Genomic DNA, 15005 nt, shown 5'->3' with positions numbered 1-15005 from the left:
GTCTCAGTGCACTGCACTTGCTGCACAATTCAAATGAAGTCCCTTTTAACTGCAAGGTAAGTGCATTTGTGCCTGCCAGTTTAGTTGTACAATATAGATATAATCAGTGTTTAGTGGGGCGCCTTGGGCTTTTGGCCCCGGTGAACGTGCTGCACTAATAAAATCATGGCCCTGCCACTTTCTAGATAACTGCACTTGTGACTGTCTGTTTAGTTGTAAAATCGAGCCATATTAGGTGTTTAGAGGAGTTCTGACAACTTTTGGGCCCGTTTCCACTTCACCTGCTGCACCATTCAAATCATGACCCTGTTGTCTGCAACGTAACTGCACTTATGACTGCCTGTTTAGTACTAAAATATAGCCAATTCTGGTATTTAGTGGGGTGCCTCGAGCTTTTGGTCCTGATGTCACTGCACTTGCTGCACCAATGAAATCATGACCATGTTGTCTGTAAGGGAACTGCACTTGTGACTGCCTGTTTAGTAGTAAAATATAGCAATATTTGGCGTTTAGTGGAGTTATGATAACATTTGGCCCTGGTGCTACTGTCAAAAAGAAAGTGATCCCTTGGGTACTTCCACTAATCACACTCATTCATATACACTCCACCATATGGTCATTCATTCACCCTTCACTATTGGTCCTCAATGGTACCATACAGAGATACAATGGTTATCAATACAAGCACCCCTAAATCATGAACAACCTGAAATTACTACTTATCACAATGTATACATTTATTCAGTATCAGTTAAAAACATTAAAAACAATGCAAGTTATACATTAACACAAAAGAATATACACATTCTAAAAACAGGAAAGAGACTCAAAACCGTTATTTTGGACCTAACACATTGGGGTGTCAATTCATGGGAATCTTTACTTGAGGGTCAGAGTCCTATAAATCCAATCTGACTGATTGTTCCGTGAATTTGACTTGAAAAAGTTGCGTCGACGCGTTTCGGTGTTTGGCTTTATATGCACCACCTTTATCAAGACAAATATTTTATGTCTCTTTCTCAAATTACATTTGGGTAAAATCGATCATCAGACTTTCATAGTACCAAGTAATGGTCACTATGTAAAGAATTGCCTCCTGACAAGTCCACAATCATATGAGGTTAACACGAACTGACCCACTGGAGGGCACTGTTATGCTGTTCTTAACATCAATTGATGAATTTCTGTATCTGGTTCCCCTATTTTGGTTTGCAGATCTCAATTCTGTGGGCCGTTAAACCGATTAATTTCCGGGTTCTGTGTCGTGCTGGTTCACCAAAGCTCCACCATATTCTGTGGCATCTTTAAAAACGGCTCCACTTCTTAATAAGGTCGCTCCATATGTAAGTAAATAAAATAAAATCCCCATATATGGTGGACCCTGCCTGCAATCTTGGTCGCGTAGAGGCTTGCACGCCGTCCGTTATTTCAAATGAAACCTGGTGCTACTGTGCCTGCTGCGTCATTCAAATCAAGCCCCTTTCAACTGCAAGGTAACTGCAATTGTGACTGCCTGCATAGTAGTAAAATATAACAATATCAGGTGTTTAGAAGAGTTCTGCCAACTCTTAGGACCTGTGCTGTGCACCGGCTACACCCTTTGAATCAAGCCCCTTTCCACTGCAAGGTAACTGCAATTATGGTTGCCTGTTTAGTAGTAAAATATAGCATAGCTCTTGTGTATAAACTTTAGGTTTACTGTGCAATGTTCATTGCAACATTTGTAATTTGATCATAATGTCCAAATAGATTAAGTTGAAATATTCAATCAGATAATGCTGACAAAGTGCTAAGAAAGGTACTGAGGCATGAATAGGAAATGTCACAAACATTCTAAAGGTTAAAGCATCTGCTTTACACAACTAAGTAATAAAAAGCAAGCATTCCAACATAAAGTTAGAAGATGTCTGCCTTTTCTGTAGGAAGAGATCTTATCTTAATAGTGAATGGGGCTTAAAAAGTGTTAACGGCTTTGGTAGACGTATCGTAAATGCATGCAGCTAGGGGTAGTTAAAAAAAAAGTTCCACACAAAGTGAATTAACACAGTAATTCGGTTATGGTAACAGATAACAGCCTCCTTTAAAGATATATATTAAATACAAGAGATTTCACAAGCACAGCCCAAACGAATTCTAAAAATGCATTTTAAATGCATTTTTTTTTATTTTACACATGGTTTATATCTACTTTGAGTGGATTGAAATTGCATTTCCTAAATTCCCAGTTCACATTTAGGAAAGGCTTTGTACATGTGCTTTGGGAATCGCAAATAGGTAATCTCTTCTTGTGATTCCCTAAATCCCGGTCGCAACTTGTGATTTCCACCTGGTAGAAATCACAAATTGCGACTGCGATTTGGCCTTTGTACAAAGGATAAGGCCATTTTGCATTTCATAACAGTTCGAAATAGCGATTCTACCTATTAAGAAATGCTAAATGGTTTCATACATCTGGTCCTAACTGGGATGAGTCTTCTAAACTTGGAGTGGTCTCAATATCCGAGACTACCCCCTTTCAAAAGGCTCTCTGTCACGCTGTGTTAAGGCTAAGCCACACTGCTTCAGGGCTCCTCCTCCTTGCTGTGATTAGCATCACCAGTTGGGCTGGGTAACTGGTGAGTTCCTATGGCGAGGATATTGTGGCAAGCAAGCAACTCAGACGTGTGCTTTTCTATTGGGGTTTATCTGCTCTATTTTCAGATTTGTTTCGAATGCTTGCTTTGAGGTCTCTTTGCAATTTAGAATTGCTTGAGCTTTACTTCAGGTTCCCCTCTGAGGCACTGCAAGAAGGAAGTGATTGTCCTTGCTTGCACTTTAAATGATTGCCAGACAGACCAATGTGTGTGCTGCTTTCTTGTTGAGGGATCTTCGATTCATCACTGTGCTGTTTGGTCTTTTTATTCCACTTCACTGCCTTATTTCCTGTATATATCCATTTGTTGGTCTAATTGCTATGTTGCTATGTGAACGCTCCAGGGCATAAGTTCAAACCTTTGTTCCTGTGTAACAAGACAATAACTTTTGTGAAAACTAATTTAAGTACTTTGGCCCTGGAATGGTGCAGGAAAGTGCTTTAAACTAACAATGCAATACCATTGTTTTATATTTTATGGGGTACTGTGGTGTGAAAGGATGACCTTTTTTTTCTGAAAGTAGACAAGTACTGACTTCTTTACTCTAACATTACACCTAACTGCTTTATGTTGCTAAGCCAGTGTAGCAGAAATGTTGCCATTTCGTATTGTCAAAGTTGCTGGAGGAAAGTAATGCTTTCTGTTCAGTTTTTAGGTCCCTCTTCTGGATTTCCTTTATTGTTTGCTTGAGTGCCCTCCCAGAGGCATGCCACACAATAGGTCCATATTGTGTGCAGGATAAATGAATGGGTCATGTGCTTAATTTTCCTAGAGTTGTGTGCATGTTTGCTGGATTCACGTCTTGGTACGGTTTTTGCAGAATTCCCTACTACCTATTGTGTGGTATTCATGTTCATGAGGTTGTACCAATAGTTTACTTTGATTTTGCTCGGCAAATTTCCACATATCTTACTTTGCCTGCTGGGTAGTGTATTTGCCTTTCTGTCCCGAGACCTGGTAAATAGTTTCCTCAACTGGCTTCATTCTAAATTAGTTCATATAATTGTTGCTACATTGAGCGGTAGAGGTGCGGGTGCTGTTCAGCTGCTTTGTTCAGTAATTTCTCTCTGTCCGCTGGTTGCTATCATGGAAATCACTTTAATATTTTTTCATATTTGTGGCTTTGCCTCTAGCATGGTGATGCATCTGCTTGAAGCTCTGTGTTCACTTTTCCTTTTGGTTACTTTGTGGCACTTCAGACTATTTCTTGGGTAATTTGGCAATTCAATTCTGTGATAACCTCCCTTGCAGGTGTTGTGAGGCATTTTCCCTGACCCTGATTGCAGCACCTGCACTCCATGGTCTGTCTGCATTCCTAGATCACCTTACCATAGTTGTGACACCTCTGTTGTGCAGCATGGTTTCCTGTGTTCTCTCTGGGTGTACCTGTGTGAGGATGGTGGCTAGTCCCTTGTCTTGTTATCCAAGATGTTCCATCTTACAGACAATAAAGCTTGCTTTGTTCTTCCTGGAAACCAGCTGTCCCATTGCCCTGGATGGTGGATCCGCCTTCAGGTATGACGAGGTTGTTAACTGATATGTTTGCTTTTATGCAGAGAGAGGATTTAAAGTTAATCTGGAGGAATGGTCTTGTTTTAATTCATGAGACCAACTTCCTTGTCTCTGCCTGCTGTTCTGTGAATGAGTCTGTGCTTCCTGTGCACATCTTCATCAACTCATTCTTTCCCACAGTGCACAGGGCTGTCTCTGAGTCTGACTTTGTCGTGGGATGGTTAGTTTTCCGGGACCACCTCATACAATGATTTCTTCTTCTGTCAGTTTCATTGCTGTGTTGCAGTTTTCAACAAATAATGTCAAGGCCATTCATTAAGTGACTTGCTTCCTTTTGTGAGGTCTCTTTTCGATCTAATATTCAACTGTTGAGAGCAGTGTTTGGTACATTCTCAGTATGTAACAACTTTGACAAGGAAGACAGATGGGGTGGAGATATCCTGATTACATACTGGTGATCTTCATTACTGCAAATCCAGGTTGTCCTTGTCATACTCCTTATACTCCCTCAGTAGCAGCTTCTACATAACGGTGGTGGCGGGGTGGGGGGAATAAATAAAAGGACTTACCTGCGTGCCTCCGGCCACCGCCTCTCCTCCATCCTCTTCTCCGGCAGCAGGAAGCACACAGCCTCCAAGACTCCCCTAGCCAAACACGACGCTGCCTTAAAGCAGCATTGTGATTGGTCTGAGCGCCATGGTTCAGTGCTCAGACAGGGGAAGGGAGGCTGTACATGTTCTCCACCCAGGCTGTGCATTACAGCCCAGTGAAGAACATGCTAAGTGCGCATGACTGTTTGGCCGACCCGAGATGGCTGGTGAAACTGTCATGCTACTGAGAACAGAGGCGCAAGTAGAGCCACATTTGGGGGGGCTAATAAAAATTTCAGGGGGTAGGCTAATTCTTCCAGCAATAGTCAGAGTAGAGATGCAGGGGCTCTTAAGAAGGAGTGAAAACACAACAAAGCCTTGTTAACAAGTAAATGGTCTTTTAAAGACCTGTGAAGTACTTGGGTGCCGCTGCCATAAGACGGCCGCCGGCAAGCTGTCTCAGCCCAGGCTGACACACACGACGGGGGCTAAAGCCCTTTGAGCCCAATGTGCATTGCACACCTCACTCAAAATGTGCCTACCACTCCTCCCCCAGCTCTGAACAGTCCACCTCCAACCGAATGACCCAGTACGGTCAAGTAAAATGATAATAACATTGAGTTATTATAGTTTTATTTTTCCCTTTTGAACTGCTCAGTGAGGAGTAGGGCGACACTCTTCAACCTTAGCGGAAGAGCCGCCGCTGTCCTTCCCTCAAGGACTAGTTCCAAACTTCCCAAATTGTCTTCTGCTTGGTAGCAATCTCTTGTAAATCCTGGGGTTGTTATGGGAACAGAGAGAGGAGAAGCTAAAATTTAAAAAAAATATTTTTGCGACAGTTTTTATTTTTCCTAAGGGGGGCAAGTGAACTCCTTGTTTCTGGGTGAGGACTTATCTTATTATGCAACAACTGAACTCGGAGTAAGGAAGAGTATAGGTAAGTAATCTGGACTTTCCCAGTGTTGTGAACTTGTCGTAAATTTTTACTTGTGGTTTTGCTCGCAAAGAAGAATCTAAGGACGCTCATGTGTCCTCAAATGACTGGAAGGACCCCAAAGTAATTCTCCTGCCAGTCTCCGTGACGTGCCAAATCCCCACGTGGGGAGAGTCGTCCGTGATTGGTGTTTGGAAGTTCTGTGCACCTTGACTTGATGAGGCAGGGCCCTTAGCCCTTCAAGCAGCAGACTGTAATGACAAAAGAATGCCTCATTTTATGTTCACCGGAGGCAGTGCATTTCCGCTTAAGCTGCAGGTGCAATAGTTTGATTTTATTCAACCTATTTTAAACATCACCGGCCCTCAACAAAACTATATTTAGTATCTGTTTCCGTCTCAGAGATCCCAAATTCAGACCATTATTACATTCTGAAGCACTCCGACGTAGGGAATATATTGTGGAGAATATTGCCCTTCAGAATTTTCAGTTATACAGTCTGATTTCCACCACACGAGATAATCCCATCAACATGTATTCCCGACAGGTGTTTGTTTTTTTAAAGAAAATGCTAACGTTGCATTTTCCAGCTTACCTCTCGAGACACCGCTGCAGTGTGTAGTACCAATGAAAATGGACCACAAATAATACCGATTGGACAGGCCTGACATTTTACTTTCCCTCCCCCCTACACTGGGCCCAGTGGTTTCGCCGGAAGGGGAGGCCTGCGAGGAATCCATAAATAGAAGCGCTTGACATTTTCTTGTACACCTGCGTGTTGAAGAACAGCAGAGCGTAGTCTTACTCGATGTGGCTGCTTGCCTAAGAGCCGATTATGAAAATGGGATTGCTATTTTTAAATTGATAACATTTTTAAAAAGGCTTGAAAAGCTTATGTAGCACTAAACTGCTTTCAATGGCAGTTTTGTTACGGGAATTTCTCTATTTGTAAAAACGTTTCTATTGACAATGGAAAAGGCAATGACTGCTTTACTTGTAACTGGAGTTTTTTCAGTCGTGTGTCAGCAAGGATTTCGGAGATGCAGAATTCGAGAGGACATATTAGAGACAATTAAGAAATTGTGCACATTAAAGTGTTGGGTTCGACGAAAGGGGAGGGCGGTTTTTAATGTGAGGTACCGCGTGTTTGCTGTCCGGCTAGTGGGGGAAGTGCAGAGAGGTTAAACCATACTGTAAAGTGTGAAGTTTCTCGAGTTGTCCAAAGATTATATGGAGGGCAGTTTGGTTTCTGGATCAATGGATGAAGCCAGTTTTGATATTGGCTCTGAGCCTCGCTTCATTCCATGGCCCACATTTATTAAGATTTCTTTCAGTGCAGAGTCCAAATCTACTTTGCTCCTTTGCATGATGGGGAAACACAGTGCGAGGCCGGATCTACAAAGAGGCGATTGCTGCAGGTGTCTTCTTCAGGCTGCCGTGAGCGACGCACGACATTGCACTGTCTCCTATATGATTTGTATTAGAAGCATACCTTTCCGAGTCAAATTCCTAGGCATAGACAACCACAGAAGGGTCAGGTGCATTGGATATAGTCTGTACACTGCAGCACACATGTAATATGTCGGTTTCCTCATTTAGAGAAGATCATGGTACATAACCCCTTCGCTACGGCGGGTTTTCAAATGGGTTTGGGCATGGAGCTGCGGTGCTCATGATGGAGCTCCTGGACCCAGCCAAGCAAGGGGAGGCTCCCCGGGCACAACAGAACCCCGTCCCGGGCTTTGGCAGTGCGGCAGGCCGGGGGATGAGGGGAACCCAACCAGGGCCCCTGGCCCCATCTGGGAGCCCGGAGGCGCTAGGGACGCCTCCCCCGGGCCCTCCTGGACCCCATCCAGGGCTTCCTGCCACGCGGCAGGCCCAGGAACGGACCCGTGGCTGGGGCAACATCCTGGCCCGTCCAGCTGCCGGCTGAGGACCGCTAGGCCGAGAGGGGTCCCAGAGTACCTTGTTCCTATCAATCCGGAGGAAAATTACCCCCATTTCTTGTAATCCGTGCACACAAGGTGACAGAGGGGACCCAGGGCGCAAAAGTGCCCGACCTCCCGGAGCCCTGGCTGGGATCCGGGAGGCGAATGGCACCTCATCGGGACTTCCAGGGAAGTCTGGCCATCTGGTCGCTCCGTAGGAAAGCATTGCGGGCGACCAGATGGCCGAGGCGAGAGGGGGCGACCAGATGGCCGGGACCAAAATTACCCCAATCTGCCTGCCCCAGGCCTGTAGGGTTCAGGAGCTGCAGGGCTCCGGGGCTCCCTGCCGCGCGGCAGGACCCAGGACAGAGCCCGGCGAGGCTCCTGGACCCTGCCGGGGCTCCCAGGCCCAGAGGCGCAGGGGAAGCCTACCCCGGGCCCTCCGGACCCCGTCCCAGGCACCCTGCCACGCGGCAGGACCCAGGACGGAGCCCCGGGCAAGGAGGCCACCCTCCCCGGGGCAACTGAGGGGCCCAGGACGGAGCTCCTGAGCCCAGCCAAGCACGGGGAGGCACCACGGAACCCAGTCCTGGGCACTTTGACATGCCGTCGGCCCGGAGACCCGGGGGACGCATGGAACCCGTCCTGGGCACTTTGACATGCCGTCGGCCCGGAGACCCGGGGGGACGACTGCCCGGGACTCATGGAGCCCGTCCTGGGCACTTTGACATGCCGTCGGCCCGGAGACCCGGGGGACGCATGGAGCCCGTCCTTGGCACTTTGACATGCCGTCGGCCCGGAGACCCGGGGGACGCATGGAGCCCGTCCTGGGCACTTTGACATGCCGTCGGCCCGGAGACCCGGGGGGACGACTGCCCGGGACTCATGGAGCCCGTCCTGGGCACTTTGACATGCCATCGGCCTGGAGACCCGGGGGACGCATGGAGCCCGTCCTGGGCACTTTGACATGCCATCGGCCTGGAGACCCGGGGGACACATGGAGCCCGTCCTGGGCACTTTGACATGCCATTGGCCTGGAGGAAGGAAGCCCCGGGTGGTGTTACCCAGGCATAGCCCATCTGGTCCCCCTGGCAGAGAACCACCAGCCCTGGAGGGGTGTCCGGGCGTACCCTGCCCCTAGTAATCCGGAGGAAAATTACCCCCCTTTCTTGTAATCTGTGCTCGCGAGGTGACAGAGGGGACCCAAGGCGCAAAAGGGCCCGACCTCCTGGAGCCCTCGCTGGGATCCGGGAGGCGAATGGCACCTCATTAAGACTTCCAGGGAAGTTCGGCCATCTGGTCCCCCCCCATAGGAAAGCGTTGCGGGCGACCAGATGCCCGAGGGGATCCGGGCGACCAGATGGCCGAGGGAATCTGGGCGATCAGATGGCCGGGCATGGAGGTGAAGCCGCCTGGACTCTTCCCCACCCCGTCCCCGTCCCGGGACGAATGCCCGGGACGCATGGAGCCCGTCCTGGCCACTTGACGTCCCGTCCTGGGCATTGAACCATGCCGTTGGCCTGGAGAAGGGAGCCCCCGGACGCCCGGGGGAGGACTGCCCGGTACCCGTGGAGCCCTTCCCGGGTACTTTGCAACGCCGTTGGCCTCCTGGAGATGGGTGCCCCAGATGCCCGGGGGGGGCTGCCCGGGACCCATGGAGCCCGTCCTGGGCACTTTTACATGCCGTCGGCCTGGAGGTGGGTGCCCTGGACGCCCGGGGGAGGCCTGCCCGGGACCCGTGGAGCCCTTCCCGGGTACTTTGCCAATGCCGTTGGCCTCATGGAGATGGTTGCCCCGGACGCCCGGGGGAGGCCTGCGCGGGACCCATGGAGCCCGTCCTGGGCATTGAGCCATGCCGTTGGCCTGGAGATGGGAGCCCCGGACGCCCGGGGGAGGACTGCCCGGTACCCGTGGATCCCGTCCTGGGCTCTTTGACATGCCGTCGGCCTGGAGGTGGGTGCCCGGGACGCCCGGGGGAGGCCTGGTCGGGACCCGTGGAGCCCTTCCCGGGTACTTTGCCAATGCCGTTGGCCTCATGGAGATGGGTGCCCTGGACGCCCGGGGGAGGACTACCCGGTACCCGTGGAGCCCTTTCCGGGTACTTTGCAACACCTTTGGCCTCCTGGAGATGTGTGCCCCGAACGCCCGGGGGGAGGGCTGCCCGGGGCCCGTGGAGCCCGCCCTGGGCACTTTGACATGCGGTCGTCCTGGAGGTGGGAGCCCCGGACGCCCGGGGGAGGGCTGCCCGGGACCCATTGAGCCCTTCCCGGTTACTCTGCCATCCCGTTGGCCTCCTGGAGATGGGTGCCCCGGACGCCCGGGGGAGGTCTGTCCGGGGCCCATGGAGCCCGTCCTGGGCAGTGTGACATGCCGTCGGCCTGGAGGTGGGTGCCCGGGACGCCCGTGGGAAGCCTGGTCGGGACCCGTGGAGCCCTTCCCGGGTACTTTGCCAATGCCGTTGGCCTCATGGAGATGGGTGCCCCGGACGCCCGGGGGGAGGACTGCCCGGTACCCGTGGAGCCCTTTCTGGGTACTTTGCAACGCCGTTGGCCTCCTGGAGATGTGTGCCCCGAACGCCCGGGGGGAGGGCTGCCCGGGGCCCGTGGAGCCCGCCCTGGGCACTTTGACATGCCGTCGTCCTGGAGGTGGGAGCCCCGGACGCCCGGGGGAGGGCTGCCCGGGACCCATGGAGCCCTTCCCGGTTACTCTGCCATCCCGTTGGCTTCCTGGAGATGGGTGCCCCGGACGCCCGGGGGAGGTCTGTCCGGGGCCCATGGAGCCCGTCCTGGGCAGTGTGACATGCCGTCGGCCTGGAGGTGGGAGCCCCGGACGCCCGGGGGAAGGCTGCCCGGGACCCGTGGAGCCCTTCCCGGGTACTTTGCCATCCCGTTGGTCTCCTGGAGATGGGTGCCCCGGACGCCCGGGGGAGGTCTGTCCGGGGCCCATGGAGCCCGTCCTGGGCAGTGTGACATGCCGTCGGCCTGGAGGTGGGAGCCCCGGACGCCCGGGGGAAGGCTGCCCGGGACCCGTGGAGCCCTTCCCGGGTACTTTGCCATCCCGTTGGCCTCCTGGAGATGGGTGCCCCGGACGCCCAGGGGAGGTCTGTCCGGGACACGTGGAGCCCGTCCTGGGCATTGAGCCATGCCGTTGGCCCGGAGAATGGAGCCCCCAGACGCCCGGGGGAGGTGTTGCCCAGGCATATCTCATCTGGTCCCCGGGCAGAGAACCACCAGCCCTGGAGAGGTGTCCGGGCGTACCCTGCCCCTAGTAATCCGGAGGGAAATTACCCCCCTTTCTTGCAATCCGTGCACGCGAGGTGACAGAGGGGACCCAAGGCGTAAAAGAACCCGACCTCATGGAGCCCTAGCTGGGATCCGGGAGCCGAATGGCACCTCATCGGGACTTCCAGGGAAGCCCGGCCATCTGGTCGCCCCATTGGAAAGCATCACGGGCGACCAGAGGGCCGGGATCGAAAGGACTCCCAGCTCCCCATCCATCCCAAGCCTTCGCGGTAGGGTTCCTGACTGCCTGCCCACGCAAGGCAGGGCTCTTGGACCCCGGCTGGGCCTCAGGCGCAGGTTGGACCACCGGAGCTCTAGGGCCCGGACGACCTGGGGGAGGAATGCCCGGGACCCGTGGAGCCCGTCCTGGGTACTTTGACATTCCGTCGGCCTGGAGGTGGAAGCCCCGGACGCCCGGGGGGAGGTCTGCCCGGGACCCATGGAGCCCGTCCTGGGTACTTTGCCAATGCCGTTGGCCTCATGGAGATGGGTGCCCCGGACGCCCGGGGGAGGTCTACCCGGGACCCATGGAGCCCTTCCCGGGTACTTTGCCAATGCCGTTGGCCTCGTGGAGATGGGTGCCCCGGACGCCCGGGGGAGGTCTACCCGGGACCCATGGAGCCCTTCCCGGGTACTTTGCCAATGCCGTTGGCCTCGTGGAGATGGGTGCCCCGGACGCCCGGGGGAGGTCTGCCCGGGACCCATGGAGCCCGTCCTGGGTACTTTGCCAATGCCGTTGGCCTCATGGAGATGGGTGCCCCGGACGCCCGAGGGAGGTCTGCCCGGGACCCATGGAGCCCGTCCTGGGTACTTTGCCAATGCCGTTGGCCTCCTGGAGATGGGTGTCCCGGACGCCCGGGGGAGGACTGTCCCGGACTCATGGAGCCCGTCCTGGGCACTTTGACATGCCATCGGCCTGGCGGTGGGAGCCCCGGACGCCCGGGGGAGGGCTGCCCGGGACCCATGGAGCCCGACCCGGGCACTCTGTCATGCCGTCAGCCTGGATGGAGCCCCAGACGCCCGGGGGACGAATGCCCGGGACGCATGGAGCCCGTCCTGGGCACTTTTCCGTGGCTTCGGCCTGGAGCCCCCCAGACACCCAGGGGAGGACCACCGTGAAAACCATGGAGCCCGACCTGGGCACTCTGCCATACCGTCAGCCTAGATGGAGCCCCGGACACCCAGGGGACGAATGCCCTGGACGCATGGAGCCCGTCCTGGGCACTTTTCCATGCATTTGGCCTGGAGCCCCCAGACACCCAGGGGAGGACCACCGTGAAAACCATGGAGCCCGACCTGGGCACTCTTCCATACCGTCAGCCTAGATGGAGCCCCGGACGCCCGGGGGATGAATGCCCGGGACGCATGGAGCCTGTCCTGGGCACTTTTCCATGCCGTCAGCCTGGATGGAGCCCCGGACGCCCGGGGGACGACTGCCCAGGAGCCATGGAGCCCGTCCTGGGCAATTTGACATGCAGTTGGCCTGGAGGAAGGAAGCCCCGGGTGGCCTAGGGAGGTGTTGCCCAGGCATAGCCCATCTGGTCCCCATGGCAGAGAACCACCAGCCTCGGAGGGGTGTCCGGGCGTACCCTTCTCCCTAGTAATCCGGAGGAAAATTACCCCCTTTTCTTGTAATCTGTGCACGCGAGGTGACAGAGGGGACCCAAGGCGCGAATGTACCCGACCTCCAGGAGCCCTCGCTGGGATCCGGGCGGCGAATGGCACCTCATCGGGACTTCCAGGGAAGTTCGGCCATCTGGTCGCCCCATAGGAAAGCGTTGCGGGCGACCAGATGCCCGAGGGGATCCGGGCGACCAGATGGCCGAGGGAATCTGGGCGATCAGATGGCTGGACACCGAAGTGAAGCCGCTTGGACTCTCCCGACCCTGTCCCCGTCCCCGTCCCGGGACGAATGCCCGGGACGCATGGAGCCCGTCCTGGGCAATTTTCCATGCCATTGGCCTGGAGCGCCCCGACACCCAGGGGAGGACCACCCTGAAAACCATGGAGCCCGACCCAGGCACTCTCCCATGCCGTCAGCCTGGATGGAGCCCCGGACGCCCAGGGGACGAATGCCCTGGACGCATGGAGCCCGTCCTGGGCACTTTTCCATGCATTTGGCCTGGAGCCCCCAGACACCCAGGGGAGGACCACCGTGAAAACCATGGAGCCCGACCTGGGCACTCTTCCATACCGTCAGCCTAGATGGAGCCCCGGACGCCCGGGGGATGAATGCCCGGGACGCATGGAGCCTGTCCTGGGCACTTTTCCATGCCGTCAGCCTGGATGGAGCCCCGGACGCCCGGGGGACGACTGCCCAGGAGCCATGGAGCCCGTCCTGGGCAATTTGACATGCAGTTGGCCTGGAGGAAGGAAGCCCCGGGTGGCCTAGGGAGGTGTTGCCCAGGCATAGCCCATCTGGTCCCCATGGCAGAGAACCACCAGCCTCGGAGGGGTGTCCGGGCGTACCCTTCTCCCTAGTAATCCGGAGGAAAATTACCCCCTTTTCTTGTAATCTGTGCACGCGAGGTGACAGAGGGGACCCAAGGCGCGAATGTACCCGACCTCCTGGAGCCCTCGCTGGGATCCGGGCGGCGAATGGCACCTCATCGGGACTTCCAGGGAAGTTCGGCCATCTGGTCGCCCCATAGGAAAGCGTTGCGGGCAACCAGATGCCCGAGGGGATCCGGGCGACCAGATGGCCGAGGGAATCTGGGCGATCAGATGGCTGGACACGGAAGTGAAGCCGCCTGGACTCTCCCGACCCTGTCCCCGTCCCCGTCCCGGGACGAATGCCCGGGACGCATGGAGCCCGTCCTGGGCACTTTTCCATGCCATTGGCCTGGAGCGCCCCGACACCCAGGGGAGGACCACCCTGAAAACCATGGAGCCCGACCCGGGCACTCTGCCATGCTGTCAGCCTGGATGGAGCCCCGGACGCCCGGGGGACGAAGGCCCGGGACGCATGGAGCCCGTCCCGTGCACTCTGCCATGCCGTCGGCCTGGATGGAGCCCCGGACGCCCGGGGGACGACTGCCCAAGAGCCATGGAGCCCGTCCTGGGCAATTTGACATGCAGTTGGCCTGGAGGAAGGAAGCCCCGGGTGGCCTAGGGAGGTGTTGCCCAGGCATAGCCTATCTGGTCCCCATGGCAGAGAACCACCAGCCCTGGAGGGGTGTCCGGGCGTACCCTGCCCCTAGTAATCCGGAGGGAAATTACCCCCCTTTCTTGCAATCTGTGCACACGAGGTGACAGAGGGGACCCAAGGCGCGAAAGTACCCGACCTCCTGGAGCCCTCGCTGGGATCCGGGAGTCGAATGGCACCTCATCATGACTTCCAGGGCGACCAGATGGCCGAGGCGAGAGGGGCGACCAGATGGCTGGGACCAAAATGACGCCAATCTGCCTGCCCCGGAGCTGCAGGGCTCTGGGGCTGCAGGGTTCCTGGGGCTGCAGAGCTGCAGGTCTCTGGGGCTGCAGGGCTCCGGGGCTTCAGGCCTCCCCGGGCCCTGATGGACCCTCCGTCCCGGGCGCCTCCGACCCCCGGCCGGCTTGCAGGACGGAGGGGGGATTCCCGCACCACTGGGCCCTGCCGGACGGGGCTCAAGCCCCGGGCCCGGTCCCCGGCCCCAGTCCTGGCTTTCCGAACCCTAGGCCGGGCCGGGGAGAGCCTCCCCTGGGCCCCCGGTGGACCCTCCGTCCCGGGCGCCCCGGACCCCCGGCCAGATTGCTGGACGGAGGGGTACCAGCACCCTCGGGGCCTGGCCAGATGGAGTTCAAGCCCCGGGTCCGGTCCCACCTTCCGAACCCTAGCCAGGCTGGGGAGAGCCTCCCCGGGAACCGGTGGAGCCCCGTCCCCAGCGCCCGGACCCACTGGTGGCCTGCGGGACAGGGGGCTCCAGCACCCTCGGGGCCTGGCCAGATGGAGTTCAAGCCCCGGGTCCGGTCCCACCTTCCGAACCCTAGCCAGGCTGGGGAGAGCCTCCCCGGGCCCCGGTGGAGCCCCGTCCCCAGCGCCCGGACCCACTGGTGGCCTGCGGGACAGGGGGCTCCAGCACCCTCGGGGCCTGGCCAGATGGAGTTCAAGCCCCGGGTCCGGTCCCACCTTCCGAACCCTAGCCAGGCTG

This window comes from Lissotriton helveticus, chromosome 5_1, assembly GCF_964261635.1.
Source record: "Lissotriton helveticus chromosome 5_1, aLisHel1.1, whole genome shotgun sequence".
In the NCBI taxonomy this organism is placed as follows: domain Eukaryota; kingdom Metazoa; phylum Chordata; class Amphibia; order Caudata; family Salamandridae; genus Lissotriton; species Lissotriton helveticus.
This window is presented reverse-complemented; position numbering follows the sequence as displayed.